The 25,328-nt window shown below is 41.6% G+C and overlaps 1 pseudogene; it reads left to right on the plus strand.

Annotated features, from left to right (window-relative positions):
• The first annotated feature begins 13,292 nt into the window (after positions 1 to 13,292).
• On the plus strand, positions 13,293 to 13,410 carry LOC134912085 (5S ribosomal RNA; annotated as a pseudogene).
• Positions 13,411 to 25,328: the final 11,918 nt, after the last annotated feature.

Here is a 25,328-nt window from a genome sequence, read left to right on the forward strand (position 1 = left end):
ACATTCTGGTGTGGTGCAGGGAGACTATGTGTACATTGTGCACTATTTGGATTAAATATGTAATGTGTTTTGATAGCCTTCCATGCGTTCACAAACTCTACCGTAAATACTCATACCACGCGCTAATACGCAGGACCGCGGGAGCGACCATACGCAAATTGCGAATATGCGCACGCACAGCAGAGCAAGTACGCGCACAGAGGCCACCTGTGTGTAGTTTGTACATGATGTGTGTACTGCAATATTTTTCGACTTTGACAGTCCACCCTTTGGCAGTCACCAATAACTGCCACTATCTAATCACTAAACAGAAAAATATCTATACAATATCTACAGAAGTTTTGGATTGTCGGAGGAGAGTTGTAGGTGGGAAATGTATGACCTAGCGGGATAGTAGAAAGCATGTATGTATGAATCCATGTCTGAGGGGCATGTATAATCGTGCCGTATATGTTCTAAATAAGCTTCGAGGTATTGCGAAATATACATTAAATCCTTCTCATCCCATATTAAGGGTCTGTAAATGGGCCAACAAACACTACAGAGCTCTTTTCGGCTTCTTGTTCCAACAAATGGGGTGCACATTTAGTTGATGATACACGGAGGGGGAAACATAAGTGAATGCTAGTATATGTGGATATCACCTGTCGACTATGTGTGCTGTTATCTGGAGGTTGCAAAGATGAAGATAAGACACATATCTAAAATACATTCACATAAACATTTTGGGTAGGGCTGATGTCTTTTCCGGATGGATGTATCTGGGCAGAGGGGGAAACGGGTGAAAGAAACAGGCCATGAAATTCATTTGCAATCCTTATCATAACACTGTCTCTATGGATGGGTCATAAATTAAATCTGCTGCTATAACAGCGCCCTCGCTCCTTAGACTCATCAACTTTGTGCCGTGCTTGTGCCGCGTCAGAATTCGAACACACCTAAATATCGAACCAATAATTATGACGACTCCCAGGATACAAAGGAGAAGCTTCCCTACACTCATAATAACATTTTGAGCCCATTCTCCTAAACCTGCGAACCAATTTCGTGGGTTCAACCATGAGACCCAGCCGGTCAGTTCATTACTCACAGTCGCTAAGGTAAGGTTGTGCTTCCTCCTGAACTCCCACTTCAACTGCAAGATATCATCCATCTTTTGATCGATGATCTCCGTGGGGTCGCCAGTGCTGTTTGTCGGTTCATACGCATTACCCAGATCTCTGATAAACTTTTGACATCTGGCTAAATGCTTCCGAGGGTCGGGAATTCTGAAATGATTGATCGCAGCTCATCTCTGGGCCACGGGCAATACATTGCATTATTCCTGGTGACGACTACTCCCTGACTATCGGTTCCCCCATTGGGAGTTACTATCTCCAAGACAGGGTGCAATTCTACCATTCCGTTCCTAATCTGTTTACTGTGAGGTGTTGTTGTCTCTGTGCAATGAACTGTCTCATACTTACCGGTAGCTGTGACCTCACCAGTTCTTTCATTGGGGAATATTGCTACTGCACTACCTGGTTGGACAGGTCCCACCTGAGTTTCTTGCAAAGTGACTGCTTGGAGGAGAGCTGCGATTTGGCTGGATCCTTCATCTTCCTAGGACCTATAACCTTGAAAAGACTTCAAAACAGGATACATCTTGCAAAAATTAGGGTTAATACATTGTTTTTTCATACTACTATCATTTACGGATATACCATTGACTGTAGCCATCTCTTCCCCTTCGACCTGTGTCGACAATGGTGTGTTTGTGTTCTCATTCCCGCTAGGTTTTGAACCTGTTTTGCGAATTTGTCCCCTTTGCATATCCCCCTCTTGCTGACATAAAATTAAACAATCATTATGTCTAATCCTTTGTTTTCTGGATTTAAGAAGACATATTTTACTGCTTAAATTCTGCAGTACCTCTGGTTCAAAGCTGCCCACCCTCTCGGTCGCACTTCTTTAGCCTGATCCCTGGCTGCTGAATGCCCACTGCTTGTGCAATTGGATCCCATCGCCGACTTTTTGCCAATAAACGCAATCCCCAATGCACACCGCTGATAGACGGTGAAAGACACCTAGCGCTTTCACTCACTCCTTCTCCGCTGAGTACTACGACTCACTCCAATAGTAACCACCGCGTACCCAGTGAGGCCCTATCGGTTTCTATTTACTGGAAGTGTTTAGGAGTGACTTACCTATTCCAGTAAATATACACCGCTGGAGATTTTCCTGAGAGAGACCAGCGAAAACTCCCTATAACCTTATACACAAATCACACTTGCGTATGCTCTATACAGCACTAATGGTACCGCGATTTTACGCAAAAGCTCATAAAGGGGTATCCAGTTGCACTATATATATCACACCCACAAATGCGTGGTCCAATCGCACAGCATATAGGTACTTGTTACCTATCTGCCGTACAACCACGGGTCATTGTACAAACTGCGACCCTCAGCCCGGAGTGTAATACAAAAACCTTTTTACTTCAATACTTCGCAATACAATGCACTATCACGCTCCTCTGCAAATCACCTCACGATTTGCGTATTTCAATCTATATTAACGTGAGTAAGCCACTTCACGCCACCAAGCCTCTACTTACTCGGTGTACCACGGGACCCGACTTCCGGGGTTCAATACGTTCACTCTTACATTCGCTCACTCAAATATACTTTGTTTTTCTGTACAGAAAATTTGGACTCATTCAGGTTGGCAGCTTTACCCCCAGAGGCAATTTAAATAAAAATTATTTATACTAAATTTTGTTTTTATACTAATTTTTTTTAGAAACCGGGTAGTTTTGTGCTATTGTAGCGTGGCTACTGTCCCACCTTTAAACTAAATGAACTATTGTGTTATTTGTACTTAGCGCCCATACTCTTACTCAATTTGTGTAAACACGCGACCGTGCGTGTCTCTTATGCCGCGTGTGCAGTTCCGTACTTTGTCTGAGACACGTGTACAAAACCGTACGTCCGCAATAGCACAAATCATAGAACTCTATAAACGTGAGCAATAAAACTACTATTGCCCACTAAACACAACACAGTTTCTTTCTGTATAAACCTTTACAACTAGGCCAGACTGTGTTTGTGTTTTACGCTTACTCCCTTAATTATTTATTTTAGTTTTAACTATATAGCAACAAATATCTCCGGTTTCACACAGGTCTAAATTAATCTAGCAATATGAATGTTATGGCAACAATGTGAGGGTATACAAAGAGTATGGGTGCTGTGTACGCCTTTGGCGGGCAAAAAAATTCACAGATTTTTAAATAGCTTTTTTTCTGTTTACCTTACGGGTTCTACCAGCATCTCTACAAACCATACAGAGCAGACGCCATCTAATCAGCAAATAAGTAGGGTTTTCAGTGTATCCATCGACCAGGAAAAGGATATGTAGGATACTTTCTGTCCACCCTTTTGCTGATAGATTAAGTCTGCTGTGACCTGTTAGGCTGTGAGTATGTGGAAAACTGGACAGAGCCCCCAATTGAGAATGCTGATTTATATACAGGAATGAAAAGCTATACCTTATACACACTTTAAATACACTTTACCATGTAGCCGCTACAGCCGCTAAACTTAATACAAACTCTACATACTTTTTACGCTGTTAGCGTACAGAGTCCCGTACCGTGTACGGACTTTGCGTACAAACGCTGCGCTGATGGTACAAAGTACACACAGCGCGTACACACCCAATGAATACACTTTAAACCTTATGCAGCAATGCAGTGTGATGCTATTACACTTTAAACCTTAGCAGGGAAAGAAAGACACGACAACAGTCTGTGGCTAAACCACTGGGTTCCGACACCACAGCGTATTATTGCTGAAAGGGGGTTTCAATATAAACAATACAATACAACAGAATAATGGCTACATTCAATGGTACATACGTGATTGGATTCGCCGCGCTACCCGGTCCGGTCCTCGGTCATCTTAATAGATAACTTTGTGAGTCTTGTGTCTGACCAGGCCTGCTGCAGGCTCTCTTTATACAATTCATCCAAAACATAACACAATGGATACTGTAATCTCTTTGTCCATTGGACACAGGGATGGTCATTTACAGTACAGGAGAGGTCATAGGTCAGTTTGAATAGGTGGGCGATGTCTGTTCCAACTGCTCTTGTGGGTGGTCTCCTCTGGATTCCCGCCGCATACATAATGTACAGTAAATACAGTTTATATCTATATTCTGCTCCTGCACATAACTATCCGCAGGAACATGCGATCTTTCTCAAACCAACACCGGAATGTTACCCTTAAAATACCATCCAGATGAATACCAAACACCACCTTGTAACCTTGTTCTGTCCCCTCCTATCCTGTAAAGGTGAATCCCTTTGTTCTGTTACCATTAAAACTGCTGTTACTTTCTGGTGTGGTGCAGGGAGACTATGTGTACATTGTGCACTATTTGGATTAAATATGTAATGTGTTTTGATAGCCTTTCATGCGTTCACAAACTCTACCGTAAATACTCATACCACGCGCTAATACGCAGGACCGCGGGAGCGACCATACACAAATTCCGAATATGCGCACGCACAGCAGAGCAAGTACGCACATGGAGGCCATCTGTGTGTAGTTTGTACATGATGTGTGTACTGCAATATTTTTCGACTTTGACAGGGCTTCATTGCGCTTTCCCCCTGCCGGTATTCTGGCGGGCGGCATACCATATTTTTTCTACTGAAGAGAGCCTGCATTTTTTTTGCTGGTCTAAATCACATGGTAATTGTACCCAGTACTAAATATATCTGCAATGTATGACTCTATTGCTGGTGCACCTCATGCTATGGGTTTCCCTGCTATGGTGCTACCAATCCTAGCTGTAGTCTAGTGCTGGTATTGGCATATTCGTACGGGCCCATGATCATTGTCCCCCTGACTTTGCTGATAGCAGCCTAAGCTAATGTTACAAGTAGGCTTTTATTAGGGGGCTATACAGTAGTTTTGTAATGTATAATTTTTTTACACATTCTGATGAATGTCCTCTTTAGCATGGATCTTACACTAGGGAGTAAGCAATTGCAACATACTGTACAGTCAGAGCCGGAGGGATGCAGTGCAGGGAGGCACCAGGCAGGAGAGGTGCTCTCCGTGCCCTGCCTCCCTGTGCTGTGCGCTGTTGCTGCGCCTATCACTGTACAAGCAGTGGCAGTCAGCAGCCTGGATCATGGCTCTTCCAGTCCGCCCCACTCCAGCCATGCTGCAGATGTCATCTCCTCCCGTCCTGTGTCAGTGCAGTGACGCTAGCAGGAGGGGTGTGGGGGTGGGACTAACTTTGAGAGCAGAGAGCTGCAGTTACTGCTGACTGCAGTAATTCCAGGATCCACTAGATGCCCCCATCTCCATGGATGGATCCATCACATCACCTGCCAGGACTCAGGAACAAAAGAGAGACTGCCCAGGACCAGTACATAAGAACTAAGTGAGTTTTCTTTTTATGTGTGATTTATCTATCTATCTATCTATCTATCTATCTATCTATCTATCTATCTATCTGTGTCTATCTGTCTGTCTATCTATCTATCTATCTATCTATCTATCTATTATCTATCTATCTGTCTATCTATTATCTATCTATGTGTCTGTCTGTCTGTCTAATTATCTATCTATCTATCTATCTATCTATCTATTTATATATCTAAGTGTCTGTCCCTATCTGACTATTATAATGTCCCACGCCATGACCTCCCCGTCACCCTGAGTCCCCGCCCCCTCTTCTGCACTGACAATTATAATCTACTCCCTTCTGACCCTGATCAAGACCCCACCCCCTCAAGTCTCCACGCCATCAGTCTATCTTGATTCCTGAAACGTGTCTGACTGTGTATTCTGTTCCAGTTCCCCGGCAGGACAGGGACAAGTCAGAGCATCCTACTGGACAAGTGCACAGTGAGTGGGTGTAGTGAGGGTGACGGTATACTTATGTAATGGAGAGGGGCGTATTGGTTCTTATCTGGTTGGGGGGGTTGTCTTAATATTGTACTTTATTAATGTGTGTGTGTGTGTGTGTGTGTGTGTGTGTGTGTGTGTGTGTGTGTGTGTGTAAGGGGTTGTATTCATATGCTTTATGCTTATATGTGGGTCCCTGGTGGTCTCTGCTACATCTAGTAGTCACTGCAATGCTCTCTGCATTATCTGTTGGGCACAGCGGTGCTCTCTGCATTATCTGACGATCACAGCGTCTCTCTCTGCATTATCTGGCGGTCACAGCGATGCTCTCTGCATTATCTGGTGGTCACTTTGAACAGCGACGCTCTATGCATTATCTGGCGGTCACTTTGACACTCTCTGCATTATCTGGTGGTCACAGTGACGCTCTCTGCGTTATCTAGTGGTTACAGCGACACTTTCTGCTTTACATGATGGAAACTATATTGTCTGTATTATTTGGTGGGCGCTGTGATGCTTCCTGCATATATGGTGGTCGATGCAACACTATTTGTAGCTTTGCGCCACCTCTCTTCAGTGTGCCCCTACCATTGCATTCTCTCTGTGGGCCCTTCATGTCCTAGTCCAACACTGCCCTCACTCCCTGTGCTTTCAGACCACACATTGAGAAGAAGAGGAAAGAGGGAGGTCATGACAGCAGGGACGCTGCTCTCCATGTTGAACAGCGCTGCACTGGCTGTTGTGTTCCTGTTTTAGCCTGCAGACATGAGAGCTGCAGTAGAGATGGACCCCATGTGCATCGCAGCAGAGCACGCCGACAGAGTGAGACACTGAGATCAGCAGCACATATACTCAGAAAGTGCTGACAGATAAGTACAGGGCTGTTCTGGGGCATTAGGGGGCACATTACTAGCCATGGCACCACACTTTATAAAAAGTGTAATGTGATGTGCAGTGCCAGGGACAGCCGTCAGAGAATTCACAGCCGGAACTCAGAAGATCTAAAGGCGGCAAATTCAAAACTTGAGGCATTAATCAATGTAATGTGCATTATGTGATCCTGTGACTGAAGAAGTGACAGGGCAGCCTGCATTCCTCACCATTACACTCACTGCTCCAGATCCCCTCCAGTGATATTTTTTAGGTTCCCTGACAAGCTGACTCATGATTAATCCTTTGGATGCAGGAAGTACCTGTAACTTCCCTGCATAGAGTCCGGGAAACAGATGCGCACTAGTAACAGGGAAAGTGCTAGGAGGAAAGAAAGAGGGTCTTGCATGTTAGGACTTACAATCTATGGTGGAAGGGGAAATTAGAGGGTGAACTGTATGCAGGGGCATAGCGAGGGTGGCACAAGTGGAGCTCATGCTCCAGGCGCCTATCTGTGGCAAGGGTGCCGCATTCCCACCGGTCAGTAGCTACACGCTGCGCCTGTTACTAAGCCACGGCGGCTACACTGTGGGATGGGAAGGATGAATGAGCGCTTTCCCCGGCGACCCCATCAGTGATCCAGGAAGAGGGCAGGTCAGGTAAGCCATGCGGAGATGCAAGGAGGGCCGCCGGGGACCAGACGCGGGGGGAGCAGCCATGCAGGGACTCAGAGAGGGCAGCCATGAGGAGACACGGTGGGGAAGGGGAGAAGCCATGTGGAGACACAGGGAAGGCAGCCTTGGGGACATTAAGGGGGAGGCAGCCATGAGGATACACAGAGGGAAGGCAGACCTGGGGATACACATGGGGGAGGCAGCCTTGGGGACATAAAGGGGGAGGAGACAGCCTTGGGGACATAAAGGGGGAGAGGAAGCCATGGGGATACACAGGGGGGGGGGCAGTCATAGGAAGATACAGTGGGGAGGCAGTCTTGTGGCGATACAGGGGGGAGGCAGTATTGGGGAGATACGTGGGTGGCAGTCTTGGGGAGACACCCCTTTAATTTAACCCCACATGCACACTTTGGGGGGGGGGGCATAGCAGGCATATGCTCAGAGCGCCGTGGCTACACGCTACACCTCTGACTGTGAGACAGGGTAAGGTAAGAGGACAAAGGTACCAATTAAGTGTTAGGATAGACTTGGGATAGATAGATCCCTCCTGGAAAATGAGATCTCTGATGGAGCTAGTGGAAGATTCAGCAGCATGAAGGGCAGTTGGTGTAGAACACCCATACACAGGCTGGTGGCACACTCTGATGGTAGAAGAGCACAGTCACTACAAGGGCTGGAGTGCTACCAGCCACTGAACTGGGGCACACAGCAGGCCACAAAGTAGTTGAGGGTTCGTTTGAAAGAGTGGATGCTGCCACAAAGTCTGTTCCGATACAGAAGATAGACATTATAAAGATAGTCATTATGTCTACAGTAAAAGGTTTATAGTCAAAAGGTTGACAGGGTCAAAAGGTTGATAGTCAAAAGGTCGACAGGGTTAAAAGGTCAACAATCAAAAGGTGGACAGGGTCAAAAGGTTGACAGTCAAAAGGTCGACAGGGTCAATAGGTTTTTACCCTAATTTGTTGAAATGCGTTTCTTTGTGGGCTCGCTATGCTTCACACACTTCGGGCGCGGTGGCTTGCTCCGCTTAGCTCGCCACAAGGTTACTGATGGTGATAGTTTGTGATATGGATATTCAGTTTGATGAATTGTGTCCCCTTACGGGCATGCTTCGGGCTCATTGGCTCGCTCTGCTCCGCTTCGCTTACCACAAGGTTACTAAAGGTAATTGTGATATGGATAGTAAATGCAGCAAAAGTTGTAAAACAGTTTTTTTTAAAAGTGTCGACCTTTTGACCATGTCAACTTTTTGGCAATGTTGACCTTTAGATCATGACGACTTTCTGACCCTGTTGACCTAATGCATGTCGACCATTAGTTGCGGACCTATTGACTGTAGACATTTTTATTGTAGATCTATAGACCGGATACCCAGAAAGTCTTATAAAGTGAGGGAGGGAGTTGCAGAGCAATAGAGCCACACAGGAGAAATCTTGGAAGATGGAGTGAGAGGAGGTGAACATATCTGAGGTGAATCAGTAGTCACTGGAGGAGCAGAGATGGCGGTAGGGAGGTTTTAGGTAAAAGACATCAAAAACTTTGGACAGAGAGAGTGATTGAGAGCTTTATATGTCAGGGTGAGGAGATTAAACTGTATTCTTTGGTGGATTAGGACCCAGAGAAGTAATTGGCAAAGGAGAGAAGCTGACACAGAGGGGTGGTGGAGATAGATGAGCCTGGTGGCAGCATTCATGCATGATAGATTAAAGTGGAGAGAAATGAGTAAGGGGCAGGCCAGATAGCAGGATACTGCAGTAATCAAACTGAAAAATAATAAAACTATGAATGAGAGTTTTGGTGGCATTCATGGTGAGGAAAGGTCTGATTCTAGATATATTGTAAAGGCAGAAGTGGCAGGAGTGAGAGATGGATTGAATGTGAGGTGTGAAAGAGAGATAGTTAAAGATGATGTCAGGAAGGGACAGAGGTGAGTTTGGTGCTGTCACTAGATAGAGAGAGTGATATAGGTGAGGGAGTCATGGAAGGGGGAATACAATTAGTTGGACAATATATTAAATAAACCATACTGTACATGCAACATGTGACATTATTTACTGACTGGGGGAGGTGATTCAGACCTGATCGCACGTAGGCTATTTTTTGCACTGCAGCGATCAGGTTGTCCCCGCCTACAGGGGAGGGGGTAATCACTGTGTAGAGGTACGAACGCTTGTGTAGAGAGCTGCACAAACTAAAGTTTGCGCAGTCTCTGCACAGCTCAGGACTTACTCAGCCGCTGCGATGATCCGGGATGGAGCTGATGTCAGGAACTCTCCCTGGAAACGGCCGGGCACGCCTGCATTTTCCTATACACTCCCTGAAAATGGTGAATTGCCACCCACGAACGCCTTCTTCCTGTCAATCTTCTTGTGATCGCCACTGCGATTGCTTTCTTTGTAGAATCTGACGCTGTCCGGCGACCCCCGTCACCGGCCTGCGACGTGTCTGCGCATAGTGGACCGCACGCATGCGCTGTTCAGACCCAATCACGTGGCTGCAAAAAATGGCAGTGTGTGATCGGGTCTGAATGACCCCCTGTGTCTTGGAACAAAAAATACTTTAACACCATTTTTTGAAAAACATACTGTAGGTTTTCATATGAACATAATGTAGATTAATAAAATATTACCACCCCCATTGTTTATATTTGGCATGAATAACAGTACTGAGACACCTTCTCTAATGAATAACAAGGTTAGAGAATACTTGTTGAAGGATTTTGGACCACTCCTCTATGCCGAACATTTCCAGTTCCTTGGTATTCTTGGGTTGTAGCTTGTGATCTGCCCTCTTTAATACACACCCCAGGTTTTCAATTGGGTTCAAATCTGGAGATTGAGAGGGCTATTACAAAACTTTTATTTTGTGTATCTGCAACCATTTTAGTGTGGATTGGTTTATATTATCTTGGTGAAAGGTCCACCAACGGTCAAGTTTAATCCTTTCAGCGTAAAATTTCCTGTCATACATGTAGAGTGGAATTCATTATTTCTTTGATTTTCATAAAAGCCCTTGAAACTACTAGCAGCACAGCACAGCACAGCATCAATGATCCATAATAATATTTGGCAGTACTGTATTTATCAGGTGCTTTTCTTTGTATACAGTCCATTTTTCTCCAAATGTAATTGATTTACTTGGGCAAAAAAAAGTTGTTGTTTTTTCTCTCTGACAACATCACATGATTCCATTAACAGTTTCAATGATATTTTGCAAAGTTCAGGAGCTGCATCTTGTTTCTTGCTAATAGCAAAGGCTTCTTTTTTTAAACTTTTCCAAAAAGTTTCTGGTCATGGAGGTGGCATCTGATTAAAAGCATGTTGTATTTGTTTAGAAACAAAAAAGGGGATGAAACCATTATATACATACCTGATTAAAATCAAAACATTAATTAAAACAGTAAAAAAAATAAATGTATACCAATTACAACATATGAAAAGAACACACAATTAAGAATGCAAAAAAACATATCTTGAGAGTATAAATATATCACATTAATGTAAATATTGCAATGTAAAATGGCAAACTTTAACCAAACTGGGAGTTGTGACAATAACGTTACTATGCAATATAGAGATGTCTCCTCATACACTTACCCTCAAAGTGCTATGCAGTGTGAAACTCCTGGTGTGAGTGAGCCACACTGATCTGTGTAGCAAACCAGTTTTTTCTTCAAATTTGTATCTTATTTGTCCCACAGATGCAGCGAAATACCACCAAATCTGTACCAGAGACAGGGGTGAGAATTTAGCTGCACAGCAATTTGTTTTAAATATGTACAAAGTGACAACACTGTGTTAATGTACTTATTTAAAATATTAAGATACTGTTTCCTGAAATGATCTTTAAGGGGAAATGCATTTAGCATCCTGATGGACGGAATGCCGATGGTCATGTGACTGATGCCAGAATCCCAACACCACGCACGAGTACCGCGCGGGAACACCGCCAGCCGGCACCCCGAAGGTAGGTAACTGTTAGGGTTAGGGTCAGGGAAGAGGGTTACGGTTAGGCACTTGGGGTGTTATGGTTACGCAATAGGGGGGTTTAGCCCTAGCCACCCCCCCCCTGATGGTTAGCACTAGCCAGCAGAGGGTTAGGGGGGGGTGGTAAAAATACTTACCCCCTCTGACGTTGGGATCTTCAATGTTGGGATACCAGTGTCGGTAGTGTGACTGCCAGCATCCCAATGAGCAGTATTACATAGCAAATCCTTTAAGGGGCATGGTGACCATTCCCACACACTGCTAATGAAAGAAACATTGCAGTACATAGATCCCAAGCACTCAATTGAAAAAGTTAAAGGCAAACTGCGTGTCTTGACTTCTAGGAGTGTCTGCTGTGCATAATTAGGACTCCACCAGTACCACAGCCCTACGGTCTTCTCACCAGAAACCAGACAATTCCACAGGTATCTACTCTCCTTTTCACAGATGCTATGAGGTGTGCTTTCCTCCACTGTGCTAGTTAGCCATTACCACAAGATTCTGTACCTTCCTTCTCCATATCATTGTGAGACAGAGGAAATTGCTCACCCACTATTCATGGGCACAACCACACATAGCAGGTATTAGCATTAAGCCCCTGATAAACATAAAAATAAACTGTTCTCCACAATTTTACTTTGTACTTTGCTAAAAGTGACTATTTAATGTATATGCAGGCACATTCTAAGTGTCAGAATTTATATCTATTTAGTACAAATTATTCTAATTCTTAGTCTTGCACCTATTATTAAAAATACTGTAATTGGATACTTTATTCTACTGGTGATCTTGTCATGATTTAATAAGGATTTACTTAGAAAAGAGGTTAAAAAAATAACCTATTTGCCCTTCTGCGCTACAGAAGTTTTCATACTTCCTTGAGCTCGCCTACCACCATGTATGTGTATGTTTTCATGGGAGGGTTTGTTCATACACTGTTCACTGCTTATTAGCAGACATTGGGAGTCATTCAGAGTTGATTGCTGCAGAAAATTTGTTAGCAGTTGGGCAAAACCATGTGCACTGCAGGGGAGGCAGATATAACATATAAAGAGAGTTAGATTTGGGTAAGTTTTGTTGTTTATAATTCCCAGATTCACTAAGCACCATATGTTGACACTGTAGCAGAGTAATATATGCCCTGTGTAGGGTCCTCAAATGTACCTTTTGTTAATAGGAGAATAAATATTTGAGAGACCTATCACAAGGGACAACAATATCAGAAATATTTGTCAAAGTAGGAATGTCATGTTTCTATTTTGAAAATAAATGATCCCATTGTATAAGCAAGTTAAAATAATAGAGTAGATACTGTATATTTCAAGTGTTTGTGAGGATTTAAGGTGAGCATCAATAGCTTTGGAGGCCATACTTGAATTAGATGACGTATTAGGGTGGACAAAAGAAACAAGGGAAAGTACAAAGTGACGCACCTGAAAATACATAAACATGTGTCATTTAGAAAGGTCAAATTTATGACATAAGTATGAAAATACATACAAAAAGCCACCTGGGTCAAAAACCTTGTTAAATTAATCTAATCCTTTGGCTTTCCAGAGAAGATAGGCGGCATTTTGTAGTGACGGGGGGAATACAGGATTGCCCCATAAAGGAATATAATAAGAAAAATGAGGGTTCCTTCAGCATTTTCTATTAATAACAGTCTATGCAATAAAGGTATCTTTAAACAGAATATGAAATTTTATGTATAGAAAATTAAGAGGTGTGAAACAAGCTCTTAATTTTCTATACACTCTCATCTGGAAATACTGTTTCAGACTATGTATGGTCCCGATTTATGTAAAGTACAGATAAAAGAAGTGGCCCCCTCCTTCTCCCTTCTCCATCAAATGGCCCACGGTCATACTATCCTGAATACGCCCGATCTTGTCCGATCTCGGAAGCTAAGCAGGTTTGGCCTGGTCAGTACTAGGATGGGAAACCTCCTGAGAATACCAGGTGCAGTGGGCCCTTTTTCTCTAAGGAGACCTTAACCACTCTTACAATTTTCTCTGCATTTACCATGAGCTCAATTTTGAATAACAATTTGAATCATCCATCACAATATATTGATAGGCATACACAGTGAATTTTTGGATATCCTCAAATTTAAGCTAACAGTCGGTATCCTTGATCAACCTCCTGATATTTTCACCTTTTCAAACATCTTGTACCTTATTTGTTAAAAAGGTTAAACAAAAATTACACATAAAGAACAACAGTCATCAGACACGATTCTTAAATTATAACATTTTTATTCAAGAAACAAATAAAGGTTAAGTTTTACTTTATTTTCATATTCCTAATCACATACTTATATTTATGATAACAAATGAGTGCTCCCAAACAAGGGTTTTTTGTCTTTCTCCTTCTTTTTTCAATTGTAGTCTAGCCTACAAAATTCCTGGGAGCACCGCCAATCATTCGCAGTTCAGGAATTATTTGATAACTGCATGCATATTGGTATCTCATGTTTATTGTCAATATATAACTTCAGTAAAATTGCTCAGACTAGTGCGGATCCACACAAAATATTTTCCTGCACAATAAAATGTCACAAACATCTTGGTATCTGCACACTCAATATATAGTATTATAATACCCAGGCAGATTGTGGTGGGAGGTACCCAGGCAGATTGTGGTGGAGGTACCCAGGCAGATTGTGGTGGGAGGTACCCAGGCAGATTGTGGTGGTAGGGGACTCTATCATCAGGAAGACAGATTGGGCAATCTGCTACCAGGATCACGATCGCCGTAGGTCTGTTGTCTCCCGGGTGCTCGGGTGCGGCACATCGCGGGCCGGGTAGATAGATTGTTGGGAGGGGCTGGGAAGGTACAGGTGGTCTTAGTGCACATTGGCACCAACGACAAAGTTAGTGGTGGGTGGGATGTCCTTAAGAAAGATTATAGGGATTTAGGCCAGAAAATAAAGGCAAGGACATCTAAGGTAATATTCTCCGACATACTACCTGTGCCACGCACTAGCCCAGGGAGGCAGAAGGAGATTAGGGAGATAAATGTGTGGCTTAGCGACTGGTGTAGGAAGGAGAGGTTTGTGTTCTTGGAACACTAGACGGACTTCTCAGTCAGGCGCATCTTTTTTGTCGCGATGGATTGCACCTGAATGAGGAGGAGGCTGCAGTGCTGGGGGGAAGGATGGTTGGAAGGTTGGAGGAGCTTTTAAACTAGGTGCCTGGGGGGAGGGTTTATTTAGAAGCTATGGGCCATGCAGTGAGAATAGCAAAGATGGTGGTAGTGAACTAAATGGGGGTGGAGAAGGGGGGAGGGAAAGAGCAGCCAGCAAGGGTAGATACATGGGTACTAAAAAGGGTAATAACAACGATAATGCCAAAATATTAACTAACAACAATTGTGGTTCATCATTACAGCATATTGAAATTGATGTAAGTAGCAAAAGGGATAAGTATGTAAGTAACATAAGGGAAATTACTTATGATGGGGTGGAGGGCTTAGATGGACTAAAAGGGTGGATCAAAAATGATAGTAAGTATGATGGGGAGGAGAGGGAGTGAAGAGTAGAACTGGCAGTAGGAATAACTCTTGGGAGGCACTTGTAAACCATGACAGGATACCCTTAAAAAAACAAACGGACAAGGGAAACACTAAGCTAAAACGTATGCATGCGAATGCAAGAAGCCTAGCAGGTAAAATGGGCGAATTGGAATTGTTAGCATCAAAGGCTCAGTATGATATTATAGGTATTACGGAAACATGGTGGGACAACTCTCACGATTGGGTTGCAAACTTGGAGGGGTATTCTCTTTTCAGAAGGGACAGGGCTAACAAAAGAGGTGGAGGTGTGTGTCTTTATGTTAAACCATCTCTTAAACCGTACTTAGAGGAGGTTATTTACGAGGGGACAGGGGATAATACGGAGTCACTATGGTTTGAAATCTCAAGTGGGGGTATAGATGCAAAAAAACTAGTCATTGGTACGTGCTACAAACAGCAGGATATTAGCATATGTGAGGAAGAACAACTCTTGAGGCAAATTAAAAAGGCTGCAGGGTTGGGAGACATCCTAGTGATGAGGGATTTTAATTATCCTGATATAAACTGGAGTGATGATTCATGTGTTAAAGCTAGGGGCAGCAGGTTTTTAAATATGTTAAAGGATCACTATTTGTCTCAATTAGTCGAGGATCCAACTAGAGGTAAAACTACTCTGGATCTAGTAATTACTAATAATGTGGAAATTGTATCAAGCATGAAAATTGGGGAGACCTTGGGTAACAGTGATCACTGTATGATTACATTCGAAATCAGTTTCAAGAAACATCACTACAAAGGAACAACTAAAATATTTAGCTTTAGGAAGGCTAACTTCAATATGCTGAGAGGTGCACTTAACGATATTGACTGAAAAGACTTGTTTTATGGCAAGAACACTACGGAAATGTGGGATGCGTTAAAAGGGTTGTTAAATAGCAATATTGACAAATTCATTCCCATGGGCAGCAAACGCAGAAGTACCAAACTCAAACCAATGTGGCTTAATAAGAAGGTAAAGGAAGTAATGAATAATAAGAAGCGTGCTTTCAAAGCATTTAAATCTAATGGAACGGAGGAGTCATTTCAGTACTACAAGGAATGCAATAAAAAATGCAAAAAAGCAATAAGAGCAGCTAAAATTGAAAATGAAAAGCAAATCGCTATAGAGAGCAAAAACAATCCTAAGAAGTTTAGTAAAAGGTTAAGAAAGGAGAACGTAGGTCCATTAAAAGATGAATTTGGCGTATTGATAAATGATGACGAAACAAAAGCGGAAATACTGAACAAATTCTTTTCATCTGTGTTTACCAGAAAAGAAGCGACGATGGGAGTAGTGTATACCGATAGTGAAAGCAAGGATTCCTTGCTAGATACTTTTTAAGTGAGGAGGTAGTCCGGGAGAGACTAAGCAAAATTAAGATTAACAAATCACCTGGACCTGATGGACTTCACCGAGGGTTTCTTATGAAGCTTAGGTCACAACTAGAAAGACCCCTATACTTGATTTTCAATAGTTCTATTAGATCAGGCATGGTACCTATGGATTGGCGTATAGCTGAGGGATCTAAAAATCATCCAGGAAATTGCAGACCAGTCAGTTTGACATCTATAGTGGGGAAATTATTGGAGGGAATTTTAATGGATAGCATACAAGAGTATCTGCATGCCGCTAGGTTTATTAGCAAGAACCAGCATGGTTTTGTAAGGGTTTGATCATGTCAAACTAACTTAGTTAGCTTCTATGAGGAAGTGAGCGTCAATCTTGACCGAGGAAAAGCAGTGGATGTGGTATACTTAGATTTTGCAAAAGCCTTCGATACAGTGCCTCACAGGAGACTGATCATCAAATTAAAAGTGCTTGGTCTAGGAAAAACTATTTGTATATGGATAAGTAATTGGCTGGATAACAGGGTGCAGCGAGTAGTGGTCAATGGGATATCCTCCAGCTGGGCACCAGTAGTCAGCGAAATACCAAAAGGGTCCGTACTTGGGCCACTACTGTTCAACATATTTATCCACGACCTGGAAATAGGCCTGGAAAGCACAGTGTCAATCTTTGCAAATGATACTAATTGTGTAAGGTAATTAATTCTGAAATAGATGTGGAGTCTCTACAGAATTACTTATCTAAACTTGAAATCTGGGCATCTAAATGGAAAATGGGATTCAATATAGAAAAATGCAAAGTTATGCACTTCGGGACCAAAAACAAATTTGCAACCTACATATTAAATGGGGAAAATCTAGGGGTAACAGTATTGGAAAAAGATTTGGGGGTACTGATTGATAATAGGCTAAACAACCGTACACAATGTCAAAGTGCAGCAAAGAAGGCAAGTAAGGTGCTAGCATGCATAAAACGGGGAATTGAGACTAGGGACGAGAGTGTAATCCTGCCGCTGTACAAATCATTGGTACGTCCGCACCTGGAATATTGTGTTCAGTTTTGGGCACCAGATTATAAAAAAGATATCTGTGAACTCGAAAGGATTTAAAGGCGTGCTACTAAATTGATTAAAGGGCTAGAGGGACTGAATTATGAGGAAAGGCTCACTAGGTTGAAACTGTATACACTAGAAAAGAGGCGTCTAAGAGGAGACATTATCAATATCTTCAAATATATAAAGGGAAATGAAAAAGAGTTATCAGAGGAATTGTTTATTAAAAGAACTCTGTATAAGACGCGAGGTCACTCGCTGAGGCTTGAGGAGAGAAAATTCCATACGCTACACTGTTAGGGCAATAAGGTTCTGGAATTCCCTGCCAGTGAAGGTGGTAATGGCGGACACTATATATGCATTTAAAAACGAATTGGATACATTTCTGACTGAAAAAGATATCCAAGGTTATAACATTTAAAATATTGACATTTTTAATCTGGTAGGAACATGATTTTCAGTTGTTAACTAAACATAAATCATTATTTCAATTAGGACATTATAATGAACTCGGCTTAGGACAGATTACAGGTTGAACCCGATGGGCATTTTGCCTCTTTAGCCTCATTAACTATGTAACTACAGTATGTAATGTGAATGTATGTAATTCATCATCATACACCCACTAATATGAACCCCTTTTCCCTATATCATAGACAAATCTCAGTATCTTCAGGGGGTGCTGTCAACTACAGTGTACATAAACTGAAACTAAGAGAAAAAAGAGAAGGAATCTGTATCATTGACGCAATAGGAAGAAAGTTAATTATCATAAAATATAACCTTTATTGTTGTATATTAAAATATCTATTGGTTTATTATCCCAGACTACTGTGAAATATAGAGGTTGAAATCACAACACTAACAAATATGTGAATCTAAAAGACGTGAATAAATGTGAATAAAGAATTAAAAACGTGTCCACGTGAGCTTACTAGTGTATAACACTCTCTGGTTACTTTACTTATCTGAGTTTTACCAACATTTGGTCACTCATATTATGATGTTATCAAGAGACTATCTCAATTTGTAGTGAATTGGTCCCACTGTCCGGATTATTTATCTCAGAAACATGTCATATCACATATACACCAAACGCTCAACAGCTATTACCTCATAGGGAAGCATCCATAATATAGGGGCTGTGAGTGTAGGTAAATGTGAATGTGTTAACTGATCTCTCGTTGTGGGTCGCTTCAGTTGTGAATGTCTTCAGTCATTGTCACTGTATATTATATCCCATATGCACCAACTACTCAGCAGACATTACCTCATAGATAAATATCCATGATATAGAGGCTGTGAGTGTAGGTAGATGTAAATATGTTCATGAAGATTACTTATGTTATAATTGTATTCAGTTACTGTTACTGTTGTCCCCTATATATATAATCCAAGACCAGATTTAGCTGGGATACCTCCGAGTGTCAAAAATGTCTCACATTCACTATCTGTATCATTCTAGGAGTTATTCCAGATTGTTTAGCCAGGCATGTGGTTAAAGTTGCTTTAAGGGGTATAGAGTGCTTGTTTGTGTCGCTTGACTTAGTTATACAGCTACATCATTGCACCTCTTCTATATCTTTGCATGAGGTGTTGTTTGGGGCCTAGTTTTTGAAAAGTGCCATCCTGTCTGTGTCAGTGCCACTCCTAGATGGGCCAGGTGTTTGTGCCGCACACTTGTGTCGCTTAGCTTGGCCAACCAGCTACCTAATTGCACCTCTTCTTTTTCTTCTTTGCATCATGTGCTGTTTAGGGTCTAGTTTTTGAATAGTGCCATCTTGTCTGCAACTGCAGTGCCACTCCTAGATGGGCCAGGTGTTTGTGCCGCACACTTGTGTCGCTAAGCTTCGTCATACAGCCACCTCGGTGCAACTTTTAGGCCTAAAAACAATATTGTGAAGTGTGAGGTGTTCAAAATAGACTGGAAATGAGTGTAAATGAATGTTATTGAGGTTAATAATCCCGTAGGTGCAAAATTACCCCCAAATTCTGTGATTTTAGCTGTTTTTATGGGGTTTTTTTCAAAAATCATCCAGATCCAAAACAAAACTAAAACACGAAAGGGTGGTTTTGGCAAAACCAAACCAAAACACAAAAGTGGAATTAGAACCAAAACCAAAACACGAAAAGTGCCAGCCACACATCTTTACTTTTACCTAACATTAAAATGATATTTATCACCCTCAGATTGTAAGAGATCATGAAAATTAGTTTTAGCCATGATATAAGCATTTTTATTTTCTGCGTTAGGATTCAGTTTCATTGTTTGATAGGCTATGGATAATGGGGTCATTCCGAGTTGATCGTAGCTGTGCTAAATTTAGCACAGTTACGATCATCTTCCTGACATGCGGGGGGACGCCCAGCACAGGGCTAGTCCGCCCCGCATGTCAGTCCGCCCCCCCCCCCCCCCCTCGCACAGCGGTGATGCTTTTGTACTTGAAGAGTAACTCCCGGCCAGCGCAGCTCCTGCGGCTGGCCGGGAGTTACTCATCGCTGCCCCGTGTTTAAGATGCTGCGTGTGAGGTCACGCAGCCACTGCAGCCCGCCCCCACATGGTCTGACCATGCCTGCATTGGCTGGACCGTGCCCCGAAAACGTCGCCCACCGAACGCCTCTGCCTGTCAATCAGGCAGAAGCGATCGCTGGGTAACAATGGCCTTCGGCCATCTGGCATGTGCTGGCGCACTGCGTCGCCAGTGCATGCGCAGTTCTGAACCAAACGCTGCGCTGCAAACAACTGCAGCATGCGATCGGGTCGGAATGACCCCCAATGATTGTTGTCTTTCTAAATATAAAAGATTATGCTGTCTTTTAATATGAGAGAAATATGAGATCGATTCACCTCTCAGAACAGTTTTAGCAGTCTGCCAAAAGAGCGATGGATTCCCGACTCGTGTAGAATTGGTTATTTTAAAGGTGTCCCACGCAGATTCCAACTTACATCTAAAATTTTCTGATTTCTCTAAATGGGAGGGGAATTTCCATAACGGTTTAAAGTTCTTTTCCAGTGAATATGTAATTTCTATCCAGACCAATCCATGATCTGATGTAGAAACTGGTTCTATAATCGCTTGTGTATTCTCTGAAAAAGCGATGAAGCTATTAATATGTAGTCAATCCATGACCAAGTATTATGGGCCATGGAAATGCAAGAAAACTCTTTTTCGGTAGGGTTCAACACTCTCCATGAATCTATGAGATTAAGTATTTTTGCTAGCCAGGGTATTCCTATTTTTGGAAGAGGCCTGGAGGATTTATTGTAGAGAGATTTGTCCAAATATAGGGAGGAAATCAAATTAAGGTCACCACATAAAATTAAGGAAGAAAGATAACAATTATATAATTTAGTCATAAGGGAAATAAAAAAAATATTTTTATATGTATTAGGTGCATATACATTGCATATGTGATAGCGTTTATCCCTCAATTCAAAGTCTATTAGAACATACCGGCCGTTAGGATCAACGACCACTGACCATACTTCAGTGGGAAGAAATCTTTTCGCCAGTATGGCTACTCCACAAGCTCCTAGAAGTGACCAGTTTAGCATCTGTAGTTTTTTAGTCTCATGTAAAACCAGGTGCGTCTCCTGTAAACATGCGATATCAATAGAATTTTTATTGAGATATGAAAAATCTTGCATCTTTTAGCCGGGGTATTGATACCCCCTACATTAAGAGTACCAATTTTAAGTGAAGCCATGTAAAATGGAATACAAAAAAAAATAAACTGGTATAGCAGTGGCAAGTAATATTTTAACATCCCTGGAAGGGGAATTGGTGAAGGAAGAGGATGAGGAAAAACATCAGGAAGGAAGACCACAACAGGGGAGAGACAAGACAAGAACATGGATTGGCAAAAGAGAAATAATAAACAGCACTTCTAGCAGTAATGATGTAAACATCTAAAAAACAAATAAATTGTGAAATAGCGGACTTTGGGTAACACATCAACAGTTAGTAAAAACAAATATTAAATAGTAGTATTGTGGCGGAGCTTCCTACCGACTACCAGTGCCCACAAAATAATAAGTACATAAAGTACTGTATATACACAAGCTCAATATTGGAAAGCCATAGAGCAACATAAAGCAAATATCACACATTTTCAAAGGAGAACATTTGTATGGAGAGTAAGTGAACTCTAAATATCATATTAAGCCATAAAACCGGAATGGAATGAACCATCCTTAATAATATTTCAAGCCGTTGGATCATCAGAAATATCTTGATAAAGGGACTCAGATTCTTCTGTGAGATATGCTGCAGCATCTTTAGTAAAGGAGTGAAATCAGTAAAAGAGGACCCTTGAATTATCCGCAGACATGCAGGATATAGCATGGCGAACTTGCACTTGTTCTTCACCAAAGAAGCATAAATAGAAGCATAAGCCTTGCGAAGACAGGAAAGTTCAATTGATTAATCCTGGAAAAGTCTCAAATTGTTGCCTTCCCATTTAAGATTATACATTTTAGGTTAAGCTCTCCAAATAGCAGTTTTGTGCAAAAAATTCAGGGTTTTAAAGATAACGACTTATGGTCTGCTGGAACCTGTACGTGTCTGATCTCCCATCCTGTGTCTGCATTCTATCACCATGTCTGCACATTCTGTTTCAATATGCAGAACTTTAGGAAGGGTATTGCGGACAAAGTTCTCGAGCCCTGGGCCTTTAAGCGTTTCCGGTAAACTCACAATACATAGGTTACAACGGCGTGTACGGTTTTCAATATTGTAATTTTTTTCACAAAGACATTTGTTATCTTTGTCTAAATGTGTAACAGCTCGTTTCAGGCCATGAACATCATCAATAGTAGTTCTCCCTAAATACTACTCAGTGTCTGACACCCTGTGAGTAAGCTCTGCAGCTGCATGGTAATATCACTGTCTGTTTTCTGCAGCAGTGAAGCCATAGTGTCCTGAATAGCAGTTACTATCTCTGAATATGTGACAGGGTTTGCTGGATTACCCATGTCCGCATGCACCTGTAACTGAGTGGGGTCTCTGGTGGCATCCTTTATAGCTTTCTTGGACGCTGGCTTCTCCGGGCTCAAATCCGTGCTGGGTGCCATATTGTGGTCAGCACGGTGCTTCTCCTGTCTGGGCGGTAACATTAGCGGCGGGATTTTAGAGTGCGCTTGTGGCCCCAAAAACTTCTCCATGGGAGCGGGTGTGTGAGCGGAGTAGGGCTGAGAGCTGTGAAGGCCGGAAATCATCGATGTGAGAGGGTAAACTGGCAGTCACAGAGGAGCTCACGGGAGCTGCTGGTCACTCCTGCATGCCGGAACCGGAATTCTTATCCACAGCACTATTTAAGTCTAACTAATTACTATTCTGAACATCCTGATTACTTCAAATATCAGCATTCTTTGTATGCCTAACAGATAACAGACAGACACAATATTTACATTTATGTTTTGATTCAAGTTTTTCTAATATGTGTTTTTAGAGTATATGTCACAATTTTTGAAGTTTTGACAAAGCAACAATGTCAAATTATGTTTGTATTGCCACATTGCATTACCATTGTTTTCTTGTGATCTGAGGTGTGTGTGTGTGTGTGTGTGTGTGTGTGTGTGTGTGTGTGTGTGTGTGTGTGTGTGTGTGTGTGTGTGTGTGTGTGATCTGAGTTTATCTACATACTTTATTATATTTCTACAGATCCAGTATTATCTTTTGTTTGTATTGCCATAATTTCACTACATTTCTACAATAGTGATTATTTTACATATGGCTCTGGTTGCTGGATACTTTTGATTATCATCTGTTCCAATTTTCTAATATTTTCACCATATTTCGCTATATATATTGGGTGTGGTTCATCAAATCGACAGTATCTAGGTCGACAATGTTTAGGTCGACCACTATAGGTCGACAGTCACTAAGTCGACATGGATGGAAGGTCGACAGGGTTTCTAGGTCGACACGTGCTAGGTCGATAGGTCTAAAGGTCGACATGAGGATTTTTTTTTTTGTAGTTTTCTTCGTAGAGTGACCGGGATACCAAATTAGTGCACCGCGTCCCCTCGCATGGTGCCTTTGCTTCGCTCGGCACACTTTACCGTTCCAATCGTAGTCCACGTGGATCGTTAAGTATGAAAAAATTCAAAAAAAGAAAAAAAATGTGAAAAACTCATGTCGACCTTTAGACCTGTCGACCTAGCACATGTCGACCTAGAAACCCTGTCGACCTTCCATCCATGTCGACCTAGTGACTGTCGACCTATAGTGGTCGACCTAAACATTGTCGACCTAGATACTGTCGATCTTCAGACCGGATCCCATATATATTATAAAAATGTTCTTAACCTAATTTTACCCCAAAAATGCATTTCTTACTGTACGTCATTATCAATTTGGTAACTTTCATTTTATGTCATCACTATTTTGGTGATTTTCTCCTCATCACTGTATTCAAGTTACATTTCTGGAGACATTTTATCATTTGTGTTTATCTCTGTGTCTGGTCAATAAGTGTCAACGACTTTATCATACAGTATACATAGATATTTGAATAATATACTAATATGCTGTACATTTTCATTTGTATATAGGTAGAGTTCTGAAACCCACAAGGACTTCCTCTTTAGTCCTTATTTGTTAGTGCATAGGGGTACCACAATTAAGCTCTTTAAAAAAGATAGATAACAAGATTTAAAAAAAAAATCTGAATTTTGTTTTTTATTACAGTGTATCACCAAGTATAGCTTCCTTTTATTAAGATTTCATGAATTTTAAAGAGCTATAGTTATATTTGGAATCAAAAGACAAAGTTAGACCCAAGTAACATCTATTTTTCAAATTTTGTTCTTAGGGATAAAGAAAGATGTATGGTAACTCAGTGAAGCGCTAGTAAAAGCCTTTTAGTGTGTCTAAAGGATATCCCCTTTTCTTTAAAATCTTTCACAACAAACTGCAGCTGCCATTATATTTAAAATCTTCATGTAAAGAGAAATCTTGACCTACTCTGCTAAGCTGGCTATAAGGAATATTTTGGGGCTATGTACTATAGCAGGCACTATAAAAAAGTAGAAGCTAGTAATGTCTACAGGCTTTTTAAAAATTGATTCTCATGAAGGCTGAGCCCCTCATTGAGAGGGAGAGGTCGGAGAAATTAACATCTGTTTGACTAAATATGTTTGTGTAGGTACGATTCCATTATTTTGACTTGAGGTGTGAAAAAATGAAAGTCCTAAAATAATAAAGATCATCTACAGTATATACTGTAACAGCAATAGAACACTAAACAGAACTTCCCATATACATTTTTACTTGTCCTATATATACTGTAGGTTGGCAAACCTGGGCGTGAATTTAGTTCCCATGGTCATTTCCATCACCTGTATAAAATAGAGAGAATAAAACAAAATAGTTGTGTGAGAAAATACGGTAACTTGCATCTGTTAAAAAAAGGATGTAACCCATAGTTTCAAAAAGGTATCTATCTATCTATCTATCTATCTATCTATCTATCTATCTATCTATCTATCTATCTATCTTATCTATCTTATCTATAGTATTCAACACAGACAAGTGTAAGGTAATGCACTGTGGGGGCAAGACCAAAAATTACACCTACATACTAAATCGGGTAATACTAGGGGATTCTGTACTGGAAAAAGACTTAGGGGCTCACATAGATAACAAATTAAGCACAGTACCCAAAGTAGGTGTGCAGCAAAGAAGGCTAATAAGATATTAGCATGCATAAAACGGGGAATTGATGCAAGGGACGAGAGTATTATACTCCCATTATATAAATCACTAGTGAGGCCACATCTTGAATACTGTGTGCAATTTTGGGCACAATATTACAAAAAGGACATCCTGGAGCTAGAAAAGGTTCAGAGGCGGGCGACCAAACTAATCAAGGGTATGGAGATGCTAGATTATGAAGAAAGGCTTGCCAGGCTATGCATGTTAACATTAGAAAAGA

The sequence above is a fragment of the Pseudophryne corroboree genome, chromosome 4 (assembly GCF_028390025.1).
Source record: "Pseudophryne corroboree isolate aPseCor3 chromosome 4, aPseCor3.hap2, whole genome shotgun sequence".
Taxonomy (NCBI): domain Eukaryota; kingdom Metazoa; phylum Chordata; class Amphibia; order Anura; family Myobatrachidae; genus Pseudophryne; species Pseudophryne corroboree.